This window comes from Macrotis lagotis, chromosome X (genome assembly GCF_037893015.1).
Source record: "Macrotis lagotis isolate mMagLag1 chromosome X, bilby.v1.9.chrom.fasta, whole genome shotgun sequence".
In the NCBI taxonomy this organism is placed as follows: Eukaryota; Metazoa; Chordata; class Mammalia; order Peramelemorphia; family Peramelidae; genus Macrotis; species Macrotis lagotis.
The window spans coordinates 612,322,071-612,348,221 of record NC_133666.1 but is presented as its reverse complement, the minus strand read 5'-3'; the positions used below and the strand labels follow the sequence as shown (position 1 = coordinate 612,348,221).

General features: G+C 37.0%; 1 protein-coding gene and 1 pseudogene across 4 annotated transcripts in view; one reads left to right on the top strand and one right to left on the bottom strand.

Moving 5' to 3' along the window:
* Positions 1–26,151, top strand: part of PTK2 (protein tyrosine kinase 2) — a 420,621-nt gene that overhangs the window by 27,816 nt on the left and 366,654 nt on the right. For all 4 annotated transcript variants that reach the window (XM_074202741.1, XM_074202737.1, XM_074202738.1 and 1 more), the window contains exon 2: positions 25,698–25,795. The gene's annotated coding sequence lies outside the window, so the exon portion shown is untranslated. The remainder of the gene's footprint in view (positions 1–25,697; positions 25,796–26,151) is intronic.
* On the bottom strand, positions 23,991–25,243 carry LOC141499942 (E3 ubiquitin-protein ligase RNFT1 pseudogene; annotated as a pseudogene).

Here is a 26,151-nt window from a genome sequence, read left to right as displayed (position 1 = left end):
AACCCCTAGGGAACCATTGGAGTTTATTAAATAGTGGCTGATTTTTGACAAGGGTATTTCTGGATTTAAGGAAGTTTGCTTTTGAAGGTGAATATAGGATGAACTAGGATGGAGAAAGACTTGATGCAAGAAGATCAGTTAATTAGGCTATTTCAGTGTGAGCGGGCTTGCACTAGGGTAGTAACAATAAATGAAGAGAAAGAGACAAATGTGATGTTACAAAAATAGAAATGACAGGATATGGTAGCAGATTCCATCTAGGGAATGATTTTGGTTGAGTCAATTATGATATTGAAGTTTTAAAGCTGGATAATGGAAGAAAAGTAGTGTCTTCATCCAAATGGGTAAGTTGGGAAGAGGAAAGGGTTTGGAGATAAAGATAGATGAACATACTGAATTTGAGATCTGTATAGAACATCTAATTTGTGAAGTGTTAGAGGCAGTTGGTGATGTGGGATTGGAGCTCAGGGAAGAGAATTGGTATGATGTTGATAATAATCTACATAGGATAATAGAAAACTTGGAAGTTGGTAATATTACCGAGCAAGATAGCATAAAATGAGAAGAGAAGGCCAATCAATGATATGCCACAGTTCATAGAGAAAGATCAGCAGTTAACTATAGCAAGAACAATTAGACAGGAAAAATGTAATCCAAAGAGTCATAGACATTAGAAGAGAGTATCCATCAGAAAAAGATGATCCATACAGTTAGGCTGCAGAGAGATCAAGATAGAAGTGCATTAAGAAAAATCTGTTAAATATGACCATTAGGAAATCATTGGTAACTTTGAAGAGAATGGTTTCATTTGAATGATGAAGTTAGAAATCAGATGGCAGAAGTTTTAGAAGATATTAAAAGAAGATGTGGGAGCACTGATTATACATTGCTTTCTGAAGTTTTAGCCACAGAAGGGAGGAATGAGCTAGAATGATAGCTTTTAGCAAGGTGTAGTTGAATCAAATGAATGTTTTTTAAAAAAATAATTTAATTTAATTTTAAAAAATGATGGATACCTGAACTTGTTCATAGACATCTGGGAATTAACAAGTAGATAAGAAGAGATTGAAGATTAGTGGTAAAGTGGAAGTGATAAAGGGAGACATCTCCTGGAAAGGATGGAATAAAGTGAGATCACTTGTGCATGTATAGGAGTTTGTCTTAGCACAAAGAAGACCTCTTTCTCTTCATCTAAGAGAGGGTGAATAAGTCTGAGTGAAGTGAGATTAAAAGGAGAAGAGAGGAAGGAGCTCTTCGTGAATGGCCTCTCACATTTTTTCTTTTTTTTTTTGAATTATAAAGATTTTATTTATTTTGAGTTTTACAATTTTCCCTCTAATCTTACTCCCCCCCCCCCCCAAGGCAATTTGCCAGTCTCTACATTGTTTCCATCATATACGTTGATCCAAATTGAATGTGATGAAAGAGAAATCATATCCTCAAGGAAGAAACATAAAATATAAGAGATCAGACAGTAAGATATGAGTTTTTTTCCCTAAATGAAAGGTAATAGTCCTTGGTCTTTGTTCAAACTCCACAGTTCTTTCTCTGAATACAGATGGTATTCTCCATTGCAGACAGCCCCAAATTGTCCCTGATTGTTGCACTGATGTAATAAGCAAGTCCATCAGAGTTGATCATCACCCCCATGTTGCTGTTTGGGTGTATAGTGTTTTTCTAGTTCTGCTCATCTCACTCAGCATCAGTTCATGCAGATCCCTCCAGGCTTCCCTGAGTTCCCATCCCTCCTGGTTTCTAATAGAACAATAGTATTCCATGACATACATATACCACAATTTGCTAAGTCATTCCCCAATTGAAGGACATTTATTTGATTTCCAATTCTTTGCCACCACAAACAGGGCTGCTGTGAATATTTTTGTACAAGTGATGTTTTTACCCTTTTTCTCATCATCTCTTCAGGGTATAGATCCATTAGTAGTATTGCTGGATCAAAGGGTATGCACATTTTTGTTGCCCTTTGGGCTTAATTCCAAATTTAGCTCTAGAAAGCTTGGATGAGTTCACAATTCCACCAACAATGTAATAGTGTCCCAGATTTCCCACAGCCCTTCTAACAGTGATCATTGTCCTTTCTGGTCATATTGGCCAGTCTGGCCTCTCATATTTTTCAGTGAAGTAGGAGAGAAAAATTCTCATCTGAGATGGTGAAGAAAAAGTTTCCTATGAGAGAGTTGAGCTATGGAAAGGTTTGGAATATTTTGGTGAGGGGGTAGTGAATAGATTAGGAAGCCATTAAAGGATATCTTGATATAGTGAAGCTCCTTTGGAGATTATGTAACATAAATTTGCAGTCAGCATGGTTTCATGATCTTCTTTAACTCATTTCAGCAGCTTGAGAATAGAAGCAAAGGAGGCAGAGGGCTAAGTGATTTGTTCAGGGTCCCATGGTAAGAGTATGAGGCTGGGCTTGAACTCAGAAGAATGAATCTTCCTGATTCCAAGTGCAATGCTCTATCTATTGTACCATCTGATGTGCTTTAAAAAGACCTAATTTGAGTCTCACAACAAGCCCTTGCCATACATGCTATTATTATTATTCTAATTTTAATAATGAGGAAACTGAGGACCAAAGAAGTTAAGTGACTTGCTCAGGGTAACTGCTAATATGTGTCTGAGGCCAGATTCTAATTCATCTTTCTGACTCCAGGTTCAGCTCTCTTATCTATCTATTGTGCTATTGACTGCCTTGAATTAATGTCTTGGGAAAGAGCTGAGGCTATGGAAGTAATGATGATGATGAAGAAGGATGACTTTAGAAGTTTAAAGGGAGAGGAAACAATCATAAAAGATAATTCGCTGAATGAAATTTAGCGTTCATGCTCATGAGTGTAGAATACTTAGGGGTGACAGCAGTCTTCCGATGAAAACCAATGCCCAACTTTTTGATGACACTAATTTGTCAATATTGCTATAAGAGATCAATGGAAAGGTTTTAGTGGCTGGGAGCAGGCTACCCAATGAATGAAGAACTTTCAAGAGGGACAAGATTAAACATGTCATCAAAGGATCTTATGATTGAAAGAGAAACTAGTCTGGTAATGGGTTAAAGAAGAGGGACTACAGAGGGAAAACCAGGGACTTGGTACCCAGTGATGCAGGGGGAAATTCAAGAATGCTTTCAGCACTAATATTAATTGGGCCTTCTCTGGCAAGCTTAGGTGAGTTTAGATTTGTCCTGGGTATGAATATCTTCCAGGGGACATCCAGATTATTGAGGTCATAGATACATTTGAGCATCTTATCATTTGTTCATTTTGATCTGTAACTTATAAAATCTACTAGAACTCCAAGGAGATTTTTGTCTCATAGGAACTGCTTTCGAGCTACTTCCTTCCCCTTGCTTCTCTCTGCTTATGCTTAATTAGCATTTGATCTATAGAACTCCAGTGCAGGACTTTTTGTTTATTTTTTAAAGCTGTCATCTAGGATCTTTTACTGCATTAACTTCTAAGGGTCAAGGACTCCTTTACTCATTATGGTAAGGGGGTTTGTCTGAGGGTCACTTCCTTTCTGGCCTTTGACCCAATAGCTTCAAGAAAGGCCCTGGACTTTTTTTTTTCTTTTCTTCTTTTCTGATCAAGGTGCAAAGAATGGAGGATGTTTTGACCTCAGAGTCATGGAAATCTGGTGGTCCAGGAATGCAGGTTAATGTCACAGCTGCTGCCCTTATGAATTCAGATCTGGATAACCCAGAAAAAGCTGATAATGCACTTTTTTGGACTAGAACTTGGTGGGGGCTAATGCTGAATTGGAACTTCTCTCCTTCCATCCCCAGAAACTGAGGTGGCAAAGGGGATGAATTATAACCAGAGGTGCTTGGGGAAAAAAATGTTTGTATATGTGTTCTCACTGTATCTTGGAAGTAAATATCCCTTTGTAAAAACTAAAACAAACAAAAAAAATCTGTTCTTAAAGAGAGATCTTTTTGGATTCTAAATTTGTTGACCAACATAGTAGCTGTCCTTTCTGGCTTGGTTATTGTTAAGCTGATAAGCATAATAATGAAACTATATTTACATAGTACTCTTGAGTTTTACAGTCTTTCCTTTACTTGTCTGAGTTTCACAACAACTCTGTGGGTTTGGAAATATAAAGTTGTTTTCATTTAAGTCACTGGCAAAATTGTTCAACAGAGAAATATTTAGGATGGAGCTGCAGGGATTTCCTGCAGGCTTGTGCTCTCCACCTGTCTCTTCTCTTTTCCTTTGAGATCACCTTCCTTCACTTCCTATATAACTTGTATATACATGGATTTTTTTTATGTTGTTTCCCCAATAGAATATGAGCTTCTTGGGGGGGAGGGATGAGAATGGACTTGGTCTTGTCTTCCTTCCCATTACCAGGCTTTAGCACAGTTGTTGGCACATAATAAATCCTTATTGACTGACCTACTGGTTGGGGGATATGTGCCAGAACTAGCTATCTGTACCCCAACTGCATTATCATTCAGTCTGTATCCCTTTGTTTTGTCCACAAGGGCAGATTATAATAAATGTTAGATTATATATTGAATAAATGGTCTTCCAGTTTAGTAAATCATCCCTTCCCACCGAGGTCCCCCCCTTCTCCCCCCCCCCAAAAAAAGAAAAAATAAAAAGTAATTGACATTAGATTTTATTGACTTGTTCTATGGAAATCTATGGTGAATTGAATTGAACTTATTTAGAGGAGTTGGTTTCCCTAAGGCTCAGTTCTTGATTGATTAGCATAGATGACTTCTCAATTGCTGTAACTTTTCTTATAACTATGTTATGTTCTGAACAGTCAATCAAAAAAAAGATTTAATCAGGTAGCATGAAAAATGTAAAGAGTATCCTCCATAATTTATAGACAGAATCAAATTATGGTATATTGATTTTTATTTCTCTAATGAGAGCAAAGCAAGATGAACATTTTAAATATACAGATAAATTGGCCTAATATTAAAAATACAGAATCCAAAAAGAATCATTTAGAAATTGATTATGCTTGCATTCTTATTTTAATAATGGCTTTTTAATGAGTCTCCCAGTTGCCTCAAATCATTTTCCCATTTAAGTTTATCCTCTACTTAGTAGAGGCTAAAGTGATTTTCTTAAAGTTCAGTTTTTACCATGTCACAACTCCCGCCCCCCACAACACTATTCGTTGTCATTTACCTGTAGGATCAAACATCAAATTATCTCTTTGTTAAAACTCTTTGCTAGCCATCCTCTTCCTAATTCTCCAGTCTTCTTTTACTCCTTCCTAAGCAATGGAAAATCTAGCACTTTTGAGCTGCATGCCGTCTCTTGCATATGATTCTTGATCTCTCAACTCTTTTGCCTTTGCACTGTCTGTGGGCCATACCTAGATGCCTCCTTGACTTTTCCTCTTGATATACTGGTGTCTTTCCAGACATGGCTCTAGAACAACCTTCTGCAGGAGGCCCTTTCAATCTCCTTGGACATTTCATCTTTCCTTCAATGGTGATATTCTACTCTTTTTAATTTATCTTTTATATGACTCTATGCCTGTCTTTTTTTTTTTTTTGCAAGGCAAATGGGGTTAAGTGGCTTGTCCATGGCCACACAGCTAGGTAATTATTAAGTGTCTGAGACCGGATTTGAACCCAGGTACTCCTGACTCCAGGGCTGGTGCTTTATCCACTACACCACCTAGCCGCCCCATGCCTGTCTTTTTGATCAGGGGAAAGCTCAAGTGCAGGAACTGTGTATACATTTTTATTTTTGTCTTTTTTCCCCCCTTCATTTTTGTCTGTCTTTATGTCTGCAGCACTTAGCATAGAATCTGTCACTTGTTATTCAGTGTTTATTCTTGGGATCGATGACAGCAAGATATTGAGCTAAAAGAGTAGATAACGGGTAAGGTCTTGATTTGCATTGGATTTAAGTGAGGTGGAGTTGGGTGAAGTCATCAGCTTCACACTTCTAGCATCATAACAGTCTAGTGACAGGACAAAAGTCAAGATGACTGATAGTGGTCTGCAATGTAGTGGATGGCCTTCTTGACTGACATCTGACCAAACTCTTAACTGCTTCAAGATGCCTGCTTTAGCAGCCTTCATGGCTATTGTGAAAAATTGCTTTCATTCACCCGTTCTACTGTAGGAAGAAGTTTGGGATAGGCATCCCCCTAGTTCATTGATGAGTTTGAGGTCTTTTGATTGCTCTCAACCTGGATTAGCCTGTCTGCTGGGTGTGGCCACTGTGCATGCTGCAGGTTCTTGGAGTTACAGGTGAGAGTTAAGTGACAGGTGGATTGGGATTATGTGGGATAGTCAGGGAGCACTAGCACCTTTTCAGGGCTGCTCATCTACCTTTGGGGTCACCTGTCACCCAGAAAGTTGTAGTGTGTTCTTGTTGATGGCATTAGGATATGACCTACAGCCAGTACAGAGGTACAAGAGTTGCGAGATCAAGGGTCATATGCAAAAGACAGCAAGCAGCTCAAAAGTGCTAGACTTTAAATTGCTTGGAAGGGAGCAAAGTAGAAGTGAAAGATGGGGAGATATATTTTTACAAATTATCTATCCCTTTAAATATTGTACAGAAAGTAGTTCTTTTAAGTGGAGTTAAGAGTCGGAAGAGAGACGGTTATTTCTTCATTCTACTACTGGGCTTGCTGCTATTACTGCTACTATTAACATTGGAGAGCCAAAGCTGTTCCCATTGTGCTCTGAATGTATTACTGAGACTCATGAGAACTTATAATGGTATTGTTTATGACTCAGAGAGCCTGTGCCTAGTTGTACAGTTTTTGATTCTGGTGTTCATTTTTTTAAGTAATTCATTAACAGCCTATCTACAATATATTAGATTAAAATAACAGACTTTCTGCATATTTCACCTACTGTAGAGAAATTATTTGTATTTTATGTGATTTTAAATGAACTTATATTAAATTGGCAATTGGTTATAATTTGAGGTAGGAAAAATGAAGCCTTAATATTTATTCAGAACTTTAGCTATAAGAACAGCATTGTAGTATTTGTTGCAATTTAAGAATAAAAGAGGAAATAAATCCAGCTTTTTCCTAACCGAAACTTTCCCTTTCAACTTTTATACCATTGAATACATAAAGTTGTAAATTATTAGTGTTTATGATTTCAAGGACTTTATAATGTAATTTAGTTTTTTTTTTTACTAACTCTTTTACACTGACTTTGGGTTGCATTGTTGTTTTCTATTCCTATTATTTGTACATAGGAAAAAAAGGAAAACCTTGGTATGGTAAGAGATATCCCTGGATTTGGAGTTGCTAGACTTGAGTTCACGAGCTTGCTTTGACATTTAATATAATGATATAATAATATTTATTCAATAAATGGCCAAGTCATTTAACCTCTCTCAGTTGTTTTGACTAGTTGTTTTTACATTGTAGATCCCACAGGGTTGTTGTGAAGATCATATTCCATTTATATACTTATATATAGTCTACATATGAAATTGTTTTAATCCAGAAAATGCTAAATAAATCTAAGATAAATGTAATACATCATCTTTAAATTACATTATTGTTAGTTGAAGTCAAAATTCTGAAATCTTATAGTACATTTGCTATCCCACAGGATGCAACCTGCAGAGATAGAGCAAAAGGCCTATCTCTAAACTTAATTTAGTATGCGTGATGCTTTTGGACAGTTTCTCAATTTTTAAGGTTGGTAGTGTGGCTATGTAAGTGGAACAGAATTGCTGACAAGCCAAGTAACTATTATTATTTCTGAGATATTTCAAGATACTTTATTTCTCTCTTTTCTTTTCTTAGACATCTATCTTTTAAATTTGATGATTATGCTCAGGTTTACAGGGTGTGTCATATCGGGTTGCAACTTGAACTCCTTTACTTTTTTGGAATATAAGATTCTATTACCTTCTTTGAATTCTCATAGCCATCTGTTATTTGAATTTCTTTTCGTTTATATTTGAAGATCATGCCCATGATTGCTTGTAACTCTTGGTTTTTTTGTCATTGAAATAGTTAAATTTAACCACATAGGCTTGTAACCTAGGTGTTTTGCTCTACTATTCACTCTCTCCTAGCCCACATATATAATCTTTTGTCAAGTTCTATTGACTCTACCTTCCCTACATCTCTTGAATGCAATCCCTTCTCTTCTCTGATGCTGCCATCATCTTGGTTAGGTCCTCATCACCTCTCATTTGAATTATTGCACTAGCTTGTCTGTTAGTCTCTGCCTCACATGTCTCAGCACTCTAAGCAGTCTTCTTGGCTATGAGGAAAGTGATTATATCTATCATTCTTCCTTCTTATATCCCTTTACATTGCCTCCTCCCTCTGATCAATAAACTCTATTTCCCTAGTAACTCCAAAATAAAATACAAAATCTTCTTATTGGCTTTCAGTACCCTTCAAAGCCTGGCTTCTTACTACCTTTCCAATCTCTTCTTACGCTCCACTCCATGTATTCTACAGTCCAAGTGACCCTGACTTCCTGTTGTTTCTCATAAGACAGCTCTCTCTTCTCCCTCTTCTTCCTGAATTCTTTTCCTCCTCACTCCTGCCTTCAGGTTTTCCTAGCTTGTTTCAGACCTCAGTTAAAATCTCCCCTGTTGGAATTCTTTTCTGATTCCTCCTTAATGTTGGTGCTTTCCCCTCTGAGATTGCCTCTGGTTTATTCTGTGGATAGTGGTTTGAATATTGTCTCCACCATTGGTATGGGAGTTCTTTGTGAATCCCCAGAACCTTTCCAGCAGAGCACTTCTTGGATGCTTTTTTTTTTTTTTTTGCTGACTGACTGACTCTGTATCTTGGAACTTGAAGCATGGTTCATTTTTTTCCATGAAAGGTATATTTTGATTTTCTCAATTAGTATTTTGTTCTTCATATTTAGCAGTTCTGGATTTTCCTGTATTATTTCTTGCCTTATGGCATTCAGGTTTTTTTGATTTGGGAGACCAATGATCCTTAAGTAATCGTTTTTATACGTCAAGTCTTCAAAATCATTTACTTTGGTTTCCATAGAATTTGTTAGGCTTATTTTTTTTTGCAAGGCAAATGGGGTTAAGTGACTTTCCCAAGGCCACATAGCTAGGTTATTATTAAGTGTCTGAGACCAGATTTGAACCCAGGTACTCCTGACTCCAGGGCTGGTGTTTTATCCACTGCGCCACCTAGCCACCCCTAGGCTTATTCTTAAAAGAGAGAGTGAAGAAAGAAGAAAAAAGTCTTATTTGTACAAAAAGAATGCTATCAGCTTTTTTGTTGGGACAAAAAAGCTATGATCTAGGGGGATCAAGACTAAATAAATTGTGACATGATGAATGTGGTGGAGTATTATGTTGTAATATAAGGAAATGTAAATAAGGAAGTAGATGATTTAAAAACATGAAAAGACAATTTTACAATCATATAATTATAAAAATAATTACAAAAGTTAGCATTTATGTAGTACATGCAAAGTAACTGTTGAGCATTACCTCATCCTATCCCTACAGCAATCCTTTAAGTTAGATTCTGTTATCTTTCCATTTACAGTTGAGGGAATTGAGGCTCAGTGAGTTGCTTAGGGTCAGACAGCTCATGTGGGTCTGAGGATAGATTTTAAATTAAGTCTTCTTGACTGCAGGTCCCCAGCTCTATTCAGTGCTCCATCTCACGTCCCCCAAATGAGGATACTTTAGAAAATAAACAATTTTGAGGACTTTTGCAAACTGAACTATGTTTAGTGACAGTAATGACTCAGGATTTCAGGGCATTCATGATGAAATATGCTATCTGTTACAGAAAAGATTTTGTTTTGTTTTGTCTTGGGAATCCATTTGGATTATATAGGTTTCTGAGGCATTGGGTCAGGTTCATTTTTCCTATAATATTTGTTAAACTTTTTGAGGAGTTTGTTTTTCTGTTTTAATGGCTTTTGTGTCAATTCTGCTCCAGGCTTTATTGGGAGTTTTTCCTTTTGAAACCTAGAGTTTTGGTCAGTCAACAAACATTATGTGCTTACTATGTATTAAGTGCTGTACTGAGCACTAGAAATACAAGCAGAGGCAGAGAAAAAGAAAGTTCCTTTTAAAAATTCTTCCAGCATTCACTTTTTGACTTCTCCCTACTTGCTGTGGGTTCTCTTCTCAAACTGGGTTCTGGAGCCTCCCATTGCCCTGGCCCATTCCTGACTCATTCTTTCAGCTGAGAGAGGACTGACCACAGTTGACTTCTGCTTTCCTTCTTACAGGGTTCAGCCAAGCCCCTGACTCCTACCCCTACTTTACTTTATCCTCCGTGGGGGAGAGGTGATGTTTGGGGAAGAATCTGTAGCCTTGAGCGTCTCAGACAGTTAGAAGTCTACAGGTTTAAGTCCCCTCCCCTAAACCAACAACAAGCTTCTCTCGTGGCTCAGTGGAGTCGTTGTCTCCTGTGGGAATGTCAGGGGCTGTACAGATTCCCTGTAGTGGGTATTGGGGATAGAAGTCTTCATGGACCCTACAGCATTGAGGCTGGAGGGGGTGGGGTGCTGAACATTATCATTTTATATTAATTCATAAGACTTTTATCTTATTAGGGTTCACTCTTTTTCCTTTGAGTTCAGTTGTAATTGTTCTAAACCCAGCCCACCATTCCTTTTTTGTTATTTTAGAGAGTTAAAATTGTTTAAAGAATTTAGTGACTATTCTTCCAACTTCATGTTCATTTGACCTTGAAGTCTTATCTGCATGAGTATTGGGAAAAGCTACACAGATGTAAAACTTCTTGAAAGCAGGGACTTTCTGCTTTTGTTTGTGAGGATGATGATGATTGTTGTCCTTCAGTATTAAGTGAGTGATGGCATGACATGCATATTATGGAGTAAAATGAGGAGAATGTTATGAAAAGACATCCTTCTCACTGCGTCTTCCAGAACCATCTACACCCTGTGGCTCGTTAGTGATGTTTTTTGTCCTTCATTCTTGAAGAAGACCATGGCATCAGGGAGGTGATGCCATGACAAGTACATGAATTGGATTTGACAGGGGAGGGGGCTGTGCTAAGTCATCAGTCTTGCTTTCTCCCTCCAGAGGCATCTGGGTCTACTAGGCCAGATATGAATCAGGATGACTGGAGATGTCCCTGAATGTGAGGCAATCAGGATTAAGTGACTTGCTCAAGGTCACACTGCTAGCAAGAGTCAAATCTCTGAGGCTGGATTTGAACTCCTGTCCTGACTCCAAGGCCAGTGCTCTATTCTCTGCACCACTTAGCTGCCTGTTAGGCTAGGAAACAAGATTACTGATGTTGGTGATAAGGTGATAGCCACTGGAGTTTATTGAATAGGATGACCTGATCAGATTTTTCAATTTAGGAAAATCACTTTAAAGGAAGATGGATTGGAGAGGGTAAAGAGTTGAGGGAGCCAGACCTGTGCACAGTCTATTCCAAGCTAATGAAGTGAGTGATATGGATTGGCACCAGGGAATTGATAGAATCAGAGGAGAGAAGGGGGACCTATTTGAAAGCTGGTACAGAAATGAAATTAGCAGACCTTGGCAATGAGTTGGATATGAGGGTTTGAGAGAGAATGAAGCATCTAAGATAACTTTTGGGTTTTGAGCCTGAGGGATTAGGATAATGTTGTTGGCCTGTCCAGTACTAGAGAAGGGAGGAAGGTTAGAGAGAAAGTTAATGAGTTCTGTTTTAGACATACTAAATTTTAAGATGTCTACTGAACATCTAGTTCAGGATGTCTGAAATTCATTTGGAGATGCAAGATGGAGGTCAGCAGAGAGTTTGAGTCAGGGTAGGTAGATTTGAGAATCTATTTCAGTCTTTACATGAATAGGATTCACTTCTACAGGATACCTGACAAGTTATCCTTCCTTGACTTGGAAGTCTTTCAATGAGGGAGTAGCCACAAATTCCTAAGAAAGGAGTTTCACTTCTAGATAGTTTTATTTGTTAGATGTTTTTTCCATATTGCCTCTCTTCAACTTTTACCTATTGTTTCTAGTTTTGCTTTTTGGAACTAAACAGAACCAGAACCTAGCACTATTTGCTTAATAAATAAATTAGGGCCACATTTTATTCCTTTCCTTGTGAGTACTACAATAACATTGCTAAGACTATATAGTCTGTACTTGATTTCTAAATCTGATTTGTGTAAGAGTAGGGATATGATCTCTCTGTTTTTCAAGGAGATAGAATTTTAATAAAGTATGCTGTATATTTAGGCCAATATAGTGTTATTATAATATTAACTCCAGGGTAAAAGATTTTAGATTAATTCTCTGCTATCCTTAGTAAATGACTTAAGACTTATTTTGTTTTGATTTTTGTATTTGATTTCTTCTTAATTAAGTTTTATATTTGCTTTTTTTGAAGCAGGTTGCAGAAATATTAATAATTAATGGAAAGACTATATTCCCAATCTTAGCCATAATACTTTTTCTAGAAAATGAAAAAAAGACTTAATTGTAAAATTTTCTTTGCTGCCTCAATAAGCATAATAAAGACCATTAAAATATATTGTTGTCACAATATGGGTGATTTTTTTATTTGGCTTTTTATATTATTAGATTTGAAGAAGACATCTGAGGAATTTCCTCCTCACTTGATTTAAAGTGAGTCAGACTTGCAGAAATGTTTCATACTTTTAACCTTCTCCCTACCTCAGGGTTCCCCCCCCATTTTTTCCCTCTGCAAAAAAAGTAAAGTATGGTCTTATTGAAAACTCCCAGTCCACCCCAAGAGCATAACCATCTGTATAGGACAAAATCATCCAGTTCTCTAATCATCTTTCCAGGTTATCAGGACAGGTACAGTATAGATACCATTCCATCTCTATGTTGCAATCTTGCACTGAAAGGGACCATCTGTATCAGTTTGAGTATATTATGCCAATTTACAGCCAGATTTGAATAAGGTATACCAATTGGCAGTGCAACAATGACAATCCATTGATTCCAGCTCTCCAGAGGTAATTCCATGAACCCACCATTCTAAATGATTTAATTGACTGCCTGATCAGACGTCAAAGCTTCCAGTGAGATGCCTGGAACTCAGATCAAAATTGCCAGTGCAGTGGAAGTATTTACTGATAGACCATTTATTAATGCTTAATCTCTTGGTTAAATCTCTTGCCAGCATCAGCTTGGTCCAACATCTTAGCAATCTTGGGTTTTCCTCAAAGATAGGTGAAGAGTAGTATGCATAGTTTTATAAATTGGGTTTAAAAAAGGTTCTATTCAATTTTATTTACTTGTGATTTTTAAATTATAGTTTTTTATAGTTCTTTTTTTTTCAGCTGTTAATCCTGATATTCATATTTAGCTTGATAAGATTCTGATTTTTTGGGGGGGTTTAGGGGACTCCTGTTGATTTATTTTTCTGTTTTATCATTGAAATGTAAAACTGGAATATTATTATATTTCAGTTTGGTTCTGTAAAATGAGAAAATTTTCCAAAAAATAAAAGATGTACCAGAAAGAATAGAAAATAAAATCATTTAAAAAATACAGAGCTAGCATCAGCTGTTCTAATTTTCATTTTTGCCATTTTGTAAAACTAGGAAAAAGATATCTTTTGGAAGAGAATATCACAAATACTTTTTAAAAGTTCTATTACACTAGACATACTCTTTACAGTAGGGCATGGAAAGTTTTTTTGTCCTTGACAGCATTTTAAATGAAAAACTGATCTATCAAAAAATATTATGTGCCTGCTGTATATCAGATACAAAAGAAAATAAAACAAGATATTATGATCCAAATTGAAAGTTATCAAAAAAAATTTTTTTTACTTATTTAAGGCAATGAAGTTAAGTGACTTGTTCAAGGTCATACAGCTAGGCAGTTACTAAGTATCTGAGGTCAGAATTGAACTCAAGTCCTCCTGACTCCAGGGCTGGTACTCTATTCATTGAGGCACCTAGCTACCCCTGAGCTAAATTATAAAAAAACTACTGTCGTCAATCAGGGAGTTTATTTGGCAGCTTTGTTATAGATTGAATGGGGGAGAGAATGGAGGCAAGGAGACCAATGAGGAGACTGTTAGGATATTCCAGACAAGAGATAATGTCTGAAGAGAAAGAGGATGATGAGATATCTAGGATAAAGGAGAATTGAACATTTAGGGATGCTTGTGATTGCTACTGTGGATAACTGGAAACAAGGAATTTCATTATAGGACTGGGTTTGTGGCAGAAAATAATGAATTTTCTTTTCATTCTATTGTTTAAGCTGTGTCTACAGGCCATTTAGTTCAAAAAGTCCATGACCAATTGATGACATATTATAATTGGAGCTCAGGAAAAAAACTAGAACTGAATACAGGATATATATCTATGAGCTGTTTACATAGAAGTAGTATTTAAACTCCAGAGAACTGATGAGGTCACCAAGAGTATGTTGAGTGACAGTAGAAAAGGAGTTTAGACAAAGCCTTGGGGTAGATCCATAGGGACTGGGGCATAGATGAAGATTGCCACAATGCATGACCCAGAATGAGTGTTATACAAATGTTATCATCATTACACTGAGCCTGAGAAAGACTAGCAGGAGGAGATTGAAGAGAAAGAAGTGTCATCACAATATGTGGGAACATGATTAGTGGTGTTGAAGAGACTGTGCATTGAATTAAAAAGGACCATCAGATTGTTCAACTAGGGAGAGAGCAGTTTCAATTGAGTAATGAAGGTGGAAATCAGAGGTGAATAGATGGAGATTACTTTATATCCATGTGAAGGTAGTTTTGAAATTGCTGCAATATTTATGATACTATGAAAAAGGGTTTAAGTGGCAGCTAGATGGTACAGCATATAGAACACTGGCCCTGGAATCAGAAGCCCTGAGTTCAAATATGGCCTCAGACACTAGCTATATGACCTTGGACAAGTCACTTTAACCCTAGGTGTCTCTAAAAAGAAGAAAAGAGAATAGATTATAATAGTGTGACAGACAGGTGTTCTCTGAAATGATGTGAGTTACCCAGAAATAAGTATCTGAGACTGCATTTGAATTCTGGTCTTTGAGATTCCAGGTCCAGTACTTTATACATGGTGCCATCAAAGTCCCACTCTTCTCTATAGGATCATGAGTTCAAAGCTTTGAAGAGTTATTTGAAAAGTGACATAGTTCAATACTCATTTTACAGATTAGGAATCTGAGATCCAGTTTGAGACAGGATTTGCCCAAGGTCTTACTGAAGGTATATAGAGTTGGAATTGTAGTCCAGTTCCTCTGATGACATGATTTACCGGACCTGAGCTGACTCTTTCATAAAGTGCATTATGAAAGAGATCAAAGTTCAAACACATTTACTTGACCTTGGAGGTATTGTGATATTAGGAATTCTTTAGCAAAAATATTTCTTTTCAGTCACTGTTGGGAATGGGACCTAGCCACAAGGGTGTTACACACTGGCAGCTAATCAGTCATTCAAACACTTGCTATTTGAAGATATTACAGTACCTCCTTCTTCTGCAATAGATTCGCTTTACAAACATTGTCTTCATTAGGATGCAAAAATAACTTGCCTTTTCTAAGAATATACTGATTAGTTAGTAGTTAAGGTACAAAGGAAGAAGTGTATTGGATGTGGGGGGAGGAAAGCAAACTGGAATTGTAATCAACACAGACAGTCTTATGAATTAGATAATATAGAGAAAGTGAAAGCACACATTCTGGGTCCTCTCTTTGTTAAAAACCTCATTTCTTATATTCTATTTAGGTGACAACTAAACAAATGAGAAATGGTTTTCAGGGAGTTTCTGTTCCAGGAAAACTTTTCTTTCCAACTTTGCCAAAATTCTCAATTCAACTCCTCCAGCCAAATGACATCTGTGAATTGTGACAGTCCTTTAATTCATTAAAAAAATCACAACCACTGCAGGTACTACTGACTTTTTCATGGTTTGAAAAGATTGTCAAGTGTAGACTGAATGAATAATTTCCCATGGTTAAACATAATAAACATCTAAGTGAGGACAGTAGTATGTTGGAGTAAAATGGCAAAATACTGAGAAAAAAATTTTCTAGTGCTCAGCACTTTAACAGAACAGATTTCAGCTGATTTTAAAAATCTATGTTCAACTACATGACAGTTGTTAAAATAATAGAAACTATAAAATATCTCAGCATTGCAAGCACATTTATTGAATTTCCAATTGCCCAGATAGCAAATATATTGGCAATGTTGCTCCTATATGCATATTCATTTCCATAGTTACTATAGATTATCTTAGTAAATAAATTAGATTAGTTGTCCCACAGACTATAAATTGTCATAATTTAACTAAATAATGAATTCAATTTAAATGAATTTCAAATCAATAAGGCATTGTTGTCATTGTGAACATTGCTTTCCAGTTTTCTCAACAATTCTTGCCAAGTAGGGTGTTTTTTCCTAAGTAATTTAGATTCTAGTGTTTACTGAATATTGGAACCCAGGTCTTTTTGACTCAAAAGACCAACTTTCTATTGCCATGCTAACTTTCTGTCACAATATAAGTTCATTATTATTAGATATTTATATAAATTATATTTCTTATTCCTACTGTTTGTACTAAAGACTGAATTCCTTGGTCTTGTTTTCACTGCCTTCATGATTTGTTCCAGTGTACATCTTTGTCCTTGCCACCTCCCTCTCTTTCATGCAAGGAACCCCTCAAAGGATCATAGAATCATGAACTGAATGGGGCCTCCAATACTATTTAGTCCAAGGCCCTAATATGTATCAGAACTAGGATTTGAACTCAGGTCCTCTGACTCCACCTCCAGGTCTGTCTCTACTGTTCTGGGTCTTGGGAGGCGCGAGGAAGGCAGACTGATGAAGCTGCCTGGGATCAGAGCCAGGTCAGGCCATTCATTTGGAGAAGGAAGGAATTTCAAAGCTGGGAGAGGGGAAGGGAAGGAGAAGTCATGAAACACTTACAGACAACTTACGGTGTGTGCATTGCAGGTATTATGATCTAGTCATAAATACTATAGACGAGGAGCTCTTTGGTTTTTACCATTTCCTGTGAGGAAACTGAGGCAGTTCTGTGGTATGCTGGGCCTGGAGTTCAGTCTGAGCTCAAGTCTAGCCTCAGACACTTCTCGGGCTGGTGACTCTGGGCAAGTCACTTCCCCTCTGTTTGCCTTAGTTTCCTCATCTGTAAAAAAGGGGATAATAACAGCCTATTCCTTGAATGACTCTTATGAGGATCAAGTGAGATGATATTTAGGAAGAGCTCAGCCCAAGACTGGCATGGGAAGCAGTATGCTATCTCAGGTCTTTTCTCCTCCCTTCCTCCCCTTTGCACCTCTTCCTTCTGTGTTTGACTTCAGCTTTCTGACTCCAGGTCCAGTGTTCCGTTCAGGAGCTAAGAGCCACAGCTTAACACTTGGGGTTTGGGCTGAGGACTCTGAGCTGGGGGAACTTAGTTTTGGAGAAACCAAATCTTACAAGTGTTTTGTAACACCTCCATCTATAGTGTTTTGTACTCAAGATCATGAATTAACCAGATTGAGTGATAGCAGTGATTTTGTAACCTTCTACGGCCACATAACTCACTAGTTTGTTATTTCTTTCATTTCAGAATTACTTTTATTTCTGTATTTTTATCAAATTAACTTTACTATATTTACTATACTAGAATGCCACATTATATTTTCAGTTTTCTGAGTTTCTCAGTATTAATCATTGAAACTAATAGAAGAATCTTTATAGAACTCATAGAAACTAGCTTCCTTTTCTGCATGTGAGTCTTTCTTTAATTGTCTACATTAAATTCACTTTTCTAGTGGATTTGAGGTGTTGAGTGAGTTTCTCCTGGCCCAGCTAAGTTAATGTAGCAAAGAAGCTGGGATATTGTTAGATCATACACTTTGCCTTCAAAAAGGTTGCAGTCTATTTGGAAGCACAAGGATCCTAGAGGTAGGACTTAAAGGGATTTAAGAGTCTATTATGAACCAGGTACTGAAAGCAATGGGGATAGAAAAGAAAGACAAAAAAGGAGCTCATAGGGGTGGCTAGGTGGTGCAGTGGATAAAGACCAGCCTTGGAGTCAGGAGTACCTGGGTTCAAATCCGGTCTCAGACACCTAGCTGTATGGCCTTGGGCAAGACACTTAACCCCATTTGACTTGCAAAAAAAAAAAAAAAGGAGCTCATAGAGAGGCAACCAGAATTAAAACTAATCAGGATGAGAAAGGGATTTTTTTTGACATTTTGGGGAGAGGGAAACATAGGGGTTGAATGAATAAAGAATTTGAAAAATAAAATAAAAGTTTGGGGCCATATTATCAGCTGCTATAAAGGAGAAAAGAGAAAATGGTAGAAAAAATCCCCACAAGAACACAGATTTCATGTTTGCAGATTCTTGAATTCTCCAGGCCAAATACGTATAAATTCATAGAGCATGAACTCAAGACCCTTCATCAACCTGGTCACCTTCCTTCTGAAACCATAGTTCCAAGAACTGAATAGGAAAATTCAGATTCAGAAAATTTCTCTTAATTTATTGGCTCCCACACTGCACTGAGTACTCATGGAGTTTTCTATCTACTAAAATTCCCAAATCTTTTTCAGAACTTCTTTGTAATCATGCTTTTGCCTCCTTGTGCTTGTGAAAGTGATTTATTTATTTGTATCAAAGTGCAAGACTTTTCATGTATACCTATTAAATTGTATCTTACTAGATGAAACCCAATTCTCTATCATTTATTAAATGCTTATTTTGTGCCAGTCTCTGTGCTTGATGCTGGGGATGTAAAGACAAAGTGAACAAACAATAAACAGTGGAACGTTATATTGATAGTTTGCATTTTATTGTGTGATTGTATAGATGTGGTCTACCTTGGAGTACTGTTTGTGAAGTTTGCTTGTTCCCTTATACCTTCATCAAAAGATACATGTATATATGTTGAAAATAGACAGATTTTCTTTGAAGTTATTGATATTCTTTATGGTGTCTTTTTTTTAAGAAATAGATCTGAGGTGTTTTTTCCTTGTACCTTTGTTTCTTTCCCCTCCTTCAGATAACTTGAGAATTAATTCTCTAGTATACTCAAAATTATTACTTCCAGCACAGATCTCTGTAAATTCGGTCTGGTTCATCTTTTTCCAGTATTCTTTCTGCTGCCTCAGGTACATTGTTACTGAGATCCTTGTGCAAGAGTCTAAATGTGTTGGTTCTCTTTTTCATTGATGGTGAAAAGAGTTTGTTGTAAAAATCCTAATAGGTCATTTCCATTTTTCCCCTCTTGTTGTCTTCCCAATTTCCTCTTAAAGTCCCTCTGTATGACTTTGCTTAGTTGGGTCACTCACCAAGCTTTTTTTGAAATGCATTTTTTCTATCTTTACTTCATGTTTTCTGAGTTGATATTACTGTAATATTGTACTACCCTTTTCCATAAAATATTCCAAATGAATTTATACGCCAAAAAGGCATTGACTTTGTTTACTCTATCCCTCTGTTTGATAAGATTATTATTGTCTAACTTAGATGGTTTCTAAGCTCTACTTGGTAGTGTGATTTTTATGGTAATTGCTAAACTTTGTAAGAAAAAAAGTTGAAATTAATGTAGTTAGAAATTTAGGGCATTTTCAGCTAGATCAGTTAAAAAATTTAAAATACCTAGTTATGTAATTTTGTTTGTTATTCCTCTTTATTTCATTCCTAGATGGTTGGTTGGTTGGTTGGTCCTTGTCATTTGTTATCTAAGAAGACCAAAATGACATCACTATGTTTGTAACAAATCAGTGTGTCTGACTGTGGCTGATCAGACTGGTATGATCTTGAAATGCTCTACCACAGGTCAGGCACTATTTGTGAACACCTGGGGTGGTTACTTTAAACTTAGGGATGTCATGTTTCCTTTGAGATGCTTAAATTCTGCCTTGCACAAAGAACTCAGCACCCTCTCTGATGAGGGCATGCTGGGCTGGGTGGTTCTGTGCTAGTGTCTGCCATGCTGCACAATCAGTTCCAAAGATCTTAAAAGGCACTTTCTTGCGCCTTACACTTTTACTTGCCCTTTATGAGTTCCCCATAACGTAGTCTTTTTGGCAAGCCTACATTTGGCATTCTAACAACATGATCAGCCCATTGTGGTTGCGCTCTCTGTAGTATTGTTGGAATGCTTGGCAGCTTAGCTCAAGAAGGAACCTTAGTGTTTGGTGTCTTTTCCTGCCAGATGATCTTCAAAATCTTTCTAAGATAATTTAAATGGAAGTGATTCAGTTTCCTGAAATGGTACTTGTAGACTGTCCAATTTTCACAGGCATATAGCAAAGAAGTCAGCATGACGGCTCTGTAGACCTTCAGTTTGGTAGTCAGTCTAATACCTCTTCTCTTCCATACTTTCTTTTGGAGCCTCCAAAATACTGAGATAGCTCTGACAAATGCATGTGTTGACTGTATTAACAAAGTGCACCTCCTTGGAAAGGACCCTGCCAAGGTACGTGAACTTATCAACAGTATTCAGAACTTCTCCATTTGCTGTAATTGATAGTTCCATGCATGGATAGTGTGGTGCAGGCTGGAGTGCACCTGTGTTTTCTTGGTATTATTAATTAGACCAAAATGAGCACAAGCAGCAGAGAATTGATCCATACTTTGTTGCATCTTAACTTCAGAGGCTGTATTGAGTGCACAGTCATCTGCCAACAGAAGACCATTCACCAACATTCCCTCCACTTTGGTCTTGGCTTGTAGTATTTTCAAGTTGAAGAATTTGCTATCAGTGCAGTAGCTGACCTTGAGGTCATGCTCATCCTCAGTGAAGACATTTGATAATGTGGCTGAAAACATAATGCTAAAAAGTATGGAACCAAGACTGTATCCTTGTTTCACTCTTTTGGTGATTGGGAAATCTTGAGAGTATCTTCCACTATCCAGAACATGAGCAAGCGCACCATCACAAGACTGATGTACAATACTGAAGAACTTAACTGGACAACCAAATTTTGACATAATTTTCTCTCAACCCTCACAACTGACAGGATCAAAGGTCTTGTTCAGATCTACAAGCATTCAGAACCCTGTTCTGTTTCTAGAATTTTTCCTGGAGTTGTCTGGCAGCAAACACCATATCAACTGTTCTTCAAACCTTTCTGAAGCTACACTGTCTCTCAGGGAGGTTAATATCTTCCAGGTGAAGGATCAGTCTATTGAGAAAGACTCTGGCAAGAATCTTACCAGCAATGACTAAAAGAGAAATACTCCTGTGATTGTCACGGGAAAATCTATTCCCTTTACCTTTATAGAGATAGACAATGCAGGCACCCTTGAATTCTTGGAGGATAATCTTTTTATGCTGTATTACCTGGAATATTTCATTTTGGATGAGAAATAAGACATCCCCCCCCCACACACACACACCTTGTAAATCTCAGCTGGAATAGAATCAGCACCAGGTGCCTAGTCATATAGAAGGAGCCTAATAGTATTCAAAGCCTCTTCCCTTATTGGAACTTCAGCTAGGTACAGAATATCTTCAGTTTTGTGATAAATGTTCAGTGGTTTCTGCACTGATTAATGATTGACTGTTATGAACATAAGTGTTCAATCCATATTGCTAGGACTGTGTCCCTCTCACTAATCAATGGGGCTCTATCAGCATTGAGTGGTTGAGATGCATCATGTGTCTTTGACCCAGAAATAGGCTTCGGTATGTCATAAAAGCACTTTGGATTGTTGCTATCAGCATGAAATTGAATTTCATCTGCTTTTTTACTAAGCCAAGACTTTTGCATCTCTAAACTTCACTTGTACTTTACATTTGGTGGAATTAAATGCTGCCTTCTTGGAAATAGATGATAAAAGCAAGGCAGCAGGCTGTTTAACTTTTTCATTTGTACTCCAAAACCAGAGAGAAAACATTTTACATACATAGTAACATACTTCACTCATAAGCTGACATATCATTTGAAATCTGTAATGGATCCAGGTGCCACAAAAAGGATTTTCCATTTAGTCTTATGAGTAAAGATGGTTCATTATTAGCTCTGAAATTTATTATATTGATATGGTAGGGTTACTGGACGTGGGAGAGGGTAATCATATCCTAGTCTACTTTACTTTAGCAAAATTGTTTATTCTGAGTACTGAAAATATTGGTAAGAAAATGAGCTGGAATCTCCATCCCTTATTTGCAGGGGGGGGGTGCTCAGTGAATATGGAGTATTGCATATGTTTTCAAATGTGGTTGATGTGTTTGCTGTTTTTTTTCCCGGTCAAAATTAATTTTAATATTTCTAGTAGTTGACTATTAAAAGTTGGATTAAAACATCAGAGAGATGAATATTTTCTATGTTAAAAATTCTTTCTTCTCTTTTTAAATTTTTAAAAATTTTATTTGAGTTTTGAGTTTTACAATTTTTCTCCCAGTCTTACTTCCCTCCCCCCACCCCCACCCCCCATGGAAAGCAATCTGCCAGTCTTTATTTTGTTTCCATGTTATACATTGTTCCATATTGAGTGTGATGAGAGAGAAATCACATCCTTAAGGAAGAAACAAAAAGTATAAGAGATAACAAGATCAGACAATAAGATATATGTTTTTTTTTTTCTAAATTAAAGGGAATAGTACTTGAAATTTGTTCAAACTCCATGGCCCTTTATCTGGATACAGATGGTATTTTCCATTGCAGACAGTCCAAAATTGTCCCTGGTTGTTGCACTGATGGAATGAGCAAGTCCATCAAGGTTGAACATCACCCCCGTGTTGCTGATAGGGTGTACAGTGTTTTTCTGGTTCTGCTCATCTCATTCAGCATCAGTTCATGCAAATCCCTCCAGGCTCCCCTGACTTCCCGTCCCTTCTTTCTTTTAATAGAACACTAGTGTTCCATGACATACATATAGCACAGTTTGCTAAGCCTTCCCCAATTGAAGGACATTTACTTGATTTGCAGTTCATTACCACAACAAACGGGGCTGCTATGAATATTTTTGTACAGGTGATGTTTTTACCCTTTTTCATCATCTCTTCAGGGTATAGACCCAGTAGTGGTATACTCATTTTTGTTGCCCTTTGGGCATAGTTCCAAATTTCTCTTCAGAAAGGTTGGATGAGTTCACAGCACCACCAACAGTGTAATAGTGTTCCAGATTTCCCCCAACCCTTCCAACAATAGTCATTATCCTTTCTGGTCATATTGGCCAGTCTGAGAGGTGTGAGGTGGTACCTCAGAGAAGCTTTGATTTGCATTTCTTTAGTAATTAATGATTTAGAGCATTTTTTTCATATGGCTATGGATTGCTTTGATCTCCTCATCTGTAAATTGCCTTTGCATATCCTTTGACCATTTCTCAATTGGGGAATGGCATTTTCTTTTAAAAATATGACTCAGTTCTCTATATTTTAGAAATGAATCCTTTGTCAGAATCATTAGTTGTAAAGATTGTTTCCCAATTTACTACATTTCTTTTGATCTTGGTTACAGTGGTTTTATTTGTGCAAAAGCTTTTTTAATTTAACATAATCAAAATCATCTAGTTTATTTTTGGTGATGTTCTCCATCTCTTCCCTAGTCATAAACTGCTCCCCTTTCCATAGATCTGACAGGTGAACTAGTCCTTGATCTTCTAATTTGTTTATAGTATTGTTTTTTTTTATGTCTGAATCCTGTTACAATTCAGATCTTATCTTGGTAAAGGGTGTGAGGTGTTGGTCTAATCTAAGTTTCTTCCATACTAACTTCCAATTTTCCCAGCAGTTTTTATCAGAGAGAGAGTTTTTATCCCAATAGCTAGACTCTTTGGATTTATCAAACAGTAGATTACTATAATCATTTCCTGCTATTGCACCTAATCTATTCCACTGGTCCACCACTCTATTTCTTAGCCAATACCAAACAGTTTTGATGACTGATGCTTTATAATACAATTTTAGATCAGGTAGGGCTAAACTTCCTTCTTTTGTACCTTTTTCATTAAATTCCTGGAAATTCTTGACTTTTTATTTCTCCATTTGAATTTACTTACAGTTTTTATGACTCATTAAAGTAATTTTTTGGAATTTTGATTGGTAGGGCACTAAACAGAGGTAGTTTAGTTTTGGTAGAATTGTCATTTTTATTATGTTAGCTCTCTATTAAACCATAAGGTGATACACTCTTCACAAAATATATGCTGACAGATGAGAAGGATAGGCTTCTGGAATTCAGCCTGACAGAACAAAGATCATCAGCTTCTGAACACTGTCTCTTGGAGGCTGGTAGCCCATAACTTGGTCATGTTAAAAATATCCGTAAAGCCTGCCTGAAAGTTCTCAGATGCCCAAAAAAGTCTAGAAGTTTTAGAATTAGGTAGAGTAGACCCAGTAGAATCCCAAGACTCCATCCTGTAACATTGCCTCCTAACTCCCCATAGCTAACAAGGTAATGAAACCAAACTGGAATAGGAACAAAAGTTTGATAATACTGGCATAATTCTTCTATGAGCATATACCAATAGCCCTTGGATTTAAAAGACATCACAAAAGAAGGCACCAACAAAATAAGGCATTTGAAGCCCATGAAGAGGAATTTAAGTATGAAGTCTGTAATTCCCACAATCCAGAGTACCTCCCAGAAGCTCAAAAAATCCAAAGTAGGATTTAAAAAGATTAAGCTGTAATAAAGTGATTGAGCCTGAAAGGTGTTATACAAGAGAATGGAAGAGCCTGCTAAGAATACCAGTAAACAAGCACACTGTACCTTTGAGCACCTTTCTCTTAGAAAAACCTGATTTACAATGCTTTTGTTTGCATACATAAAAGTTGTTAGCAGCCCAATTCCAAGAGAAATGCCTGTTATATGCTGCATTACAAGTTTGACACACAAAATCAAAATATATGGAAGACTTTTCTGCAACCAATGGAAGAGATAGCAAAATTCAGAGGTAGAGCTGCTACCATTTTCTCCTGGTTCCATGGTAGTATCATCAGGTTGTCTTGCTTCATTGTGTGAATGACTTCTTAATCGATTGTGTATGCAGCCCTGAGTACTGCTTTGGGAACCAGACCTTAAGTTTCTAGGTCTTGGACTTTCACCACACTCTCCAGGTACAGAACTTATCTGGATGTGAATGCCTCCAGGATGAAGGCAAGAACCTTCACCAGTCATTCTTACGGTATGGGCACAATGAGAAGTTGGGGCAATATCACTGCTTCCAGTTCCTGGCAGATTGTGAAGGTGACTACAGTTGGCTTGCATGGCCTTGGACTACTTTTCCTTTGATCCAGATTTATTTGTTTGAGGGTTATGTCTCCTCTCATGATGAGTCTGCCGAGGCCTCGATGGCGGCGGTGGCGGTGGGAGCAGAAGCAGGAGGCGCTGTGGCAGCCCCGTCACAGCCAGCTGGCATCCCGCCGCCCTCCCAGCCAACCTTGAACTTCTTTAAGGAAGGCTATTTATGAGCCAAATTCCACAGCAGCTCTTCTGACTACTTCTTTATTTGTTGCCCTGTGTGATACTCATTTTGTACTATATTTGTTTGCATTATTGATATGTTGTTGTTTATTGTTGTTCAGTTGTTCTTTGTGTATATTCTATACTTTCAGCAAGATTGCAACTTCTTTTAAGACAAAGATAATTTAAGACAAAGATAATTTTTGTTCTGCTCTTTTTCACTACATTTCCTATTACAGTACACAAAATGGATGTCCTGCACTTAGAGATAATCAATTAAATAACCATGTTTACAAAAGGGGTTAAATATAATAAAGCTTTAAAATTTTTTCAAGTTTCTTTACAAAGGATGTTTTTACTAATATGCACATTCTCTTTCCTTGACAGGTTTTCACAGGCTACCATGGAAAAGTTTAAAGGAAACTAGGAGATTTTTTAAATCAGTTTTCTCTTTGACTACAGCTATCCTGTTGTGACTTGTCTCTGTAAGTATATTTACTCCTGATAGAATACTTGCTCATCATTTTCTGTTAGTCTTAGGCATAAAGAGCATTAAAAAAATTGAAAAAAACATTTCATAGGATTTTTACCTAAAAAGTTTAGTGACAGAGGGCAAATAATCTTGTGCTTCTAACAATAATAATACCTATTTTAGACATTAGAAAACTATATTTAATTGAGACCTCTCTGATTCAAACCCAGTGATTTAATGTGTCTATGACGGCACTGATAAATGTACTATCTCTGGTAGAACCAACACTAAAACTTTGCAACATTTCATTATTTATCTCTGTCCAGGTTGACATAAATCCATTTATTAACACTCTTTGGATATAGTTGT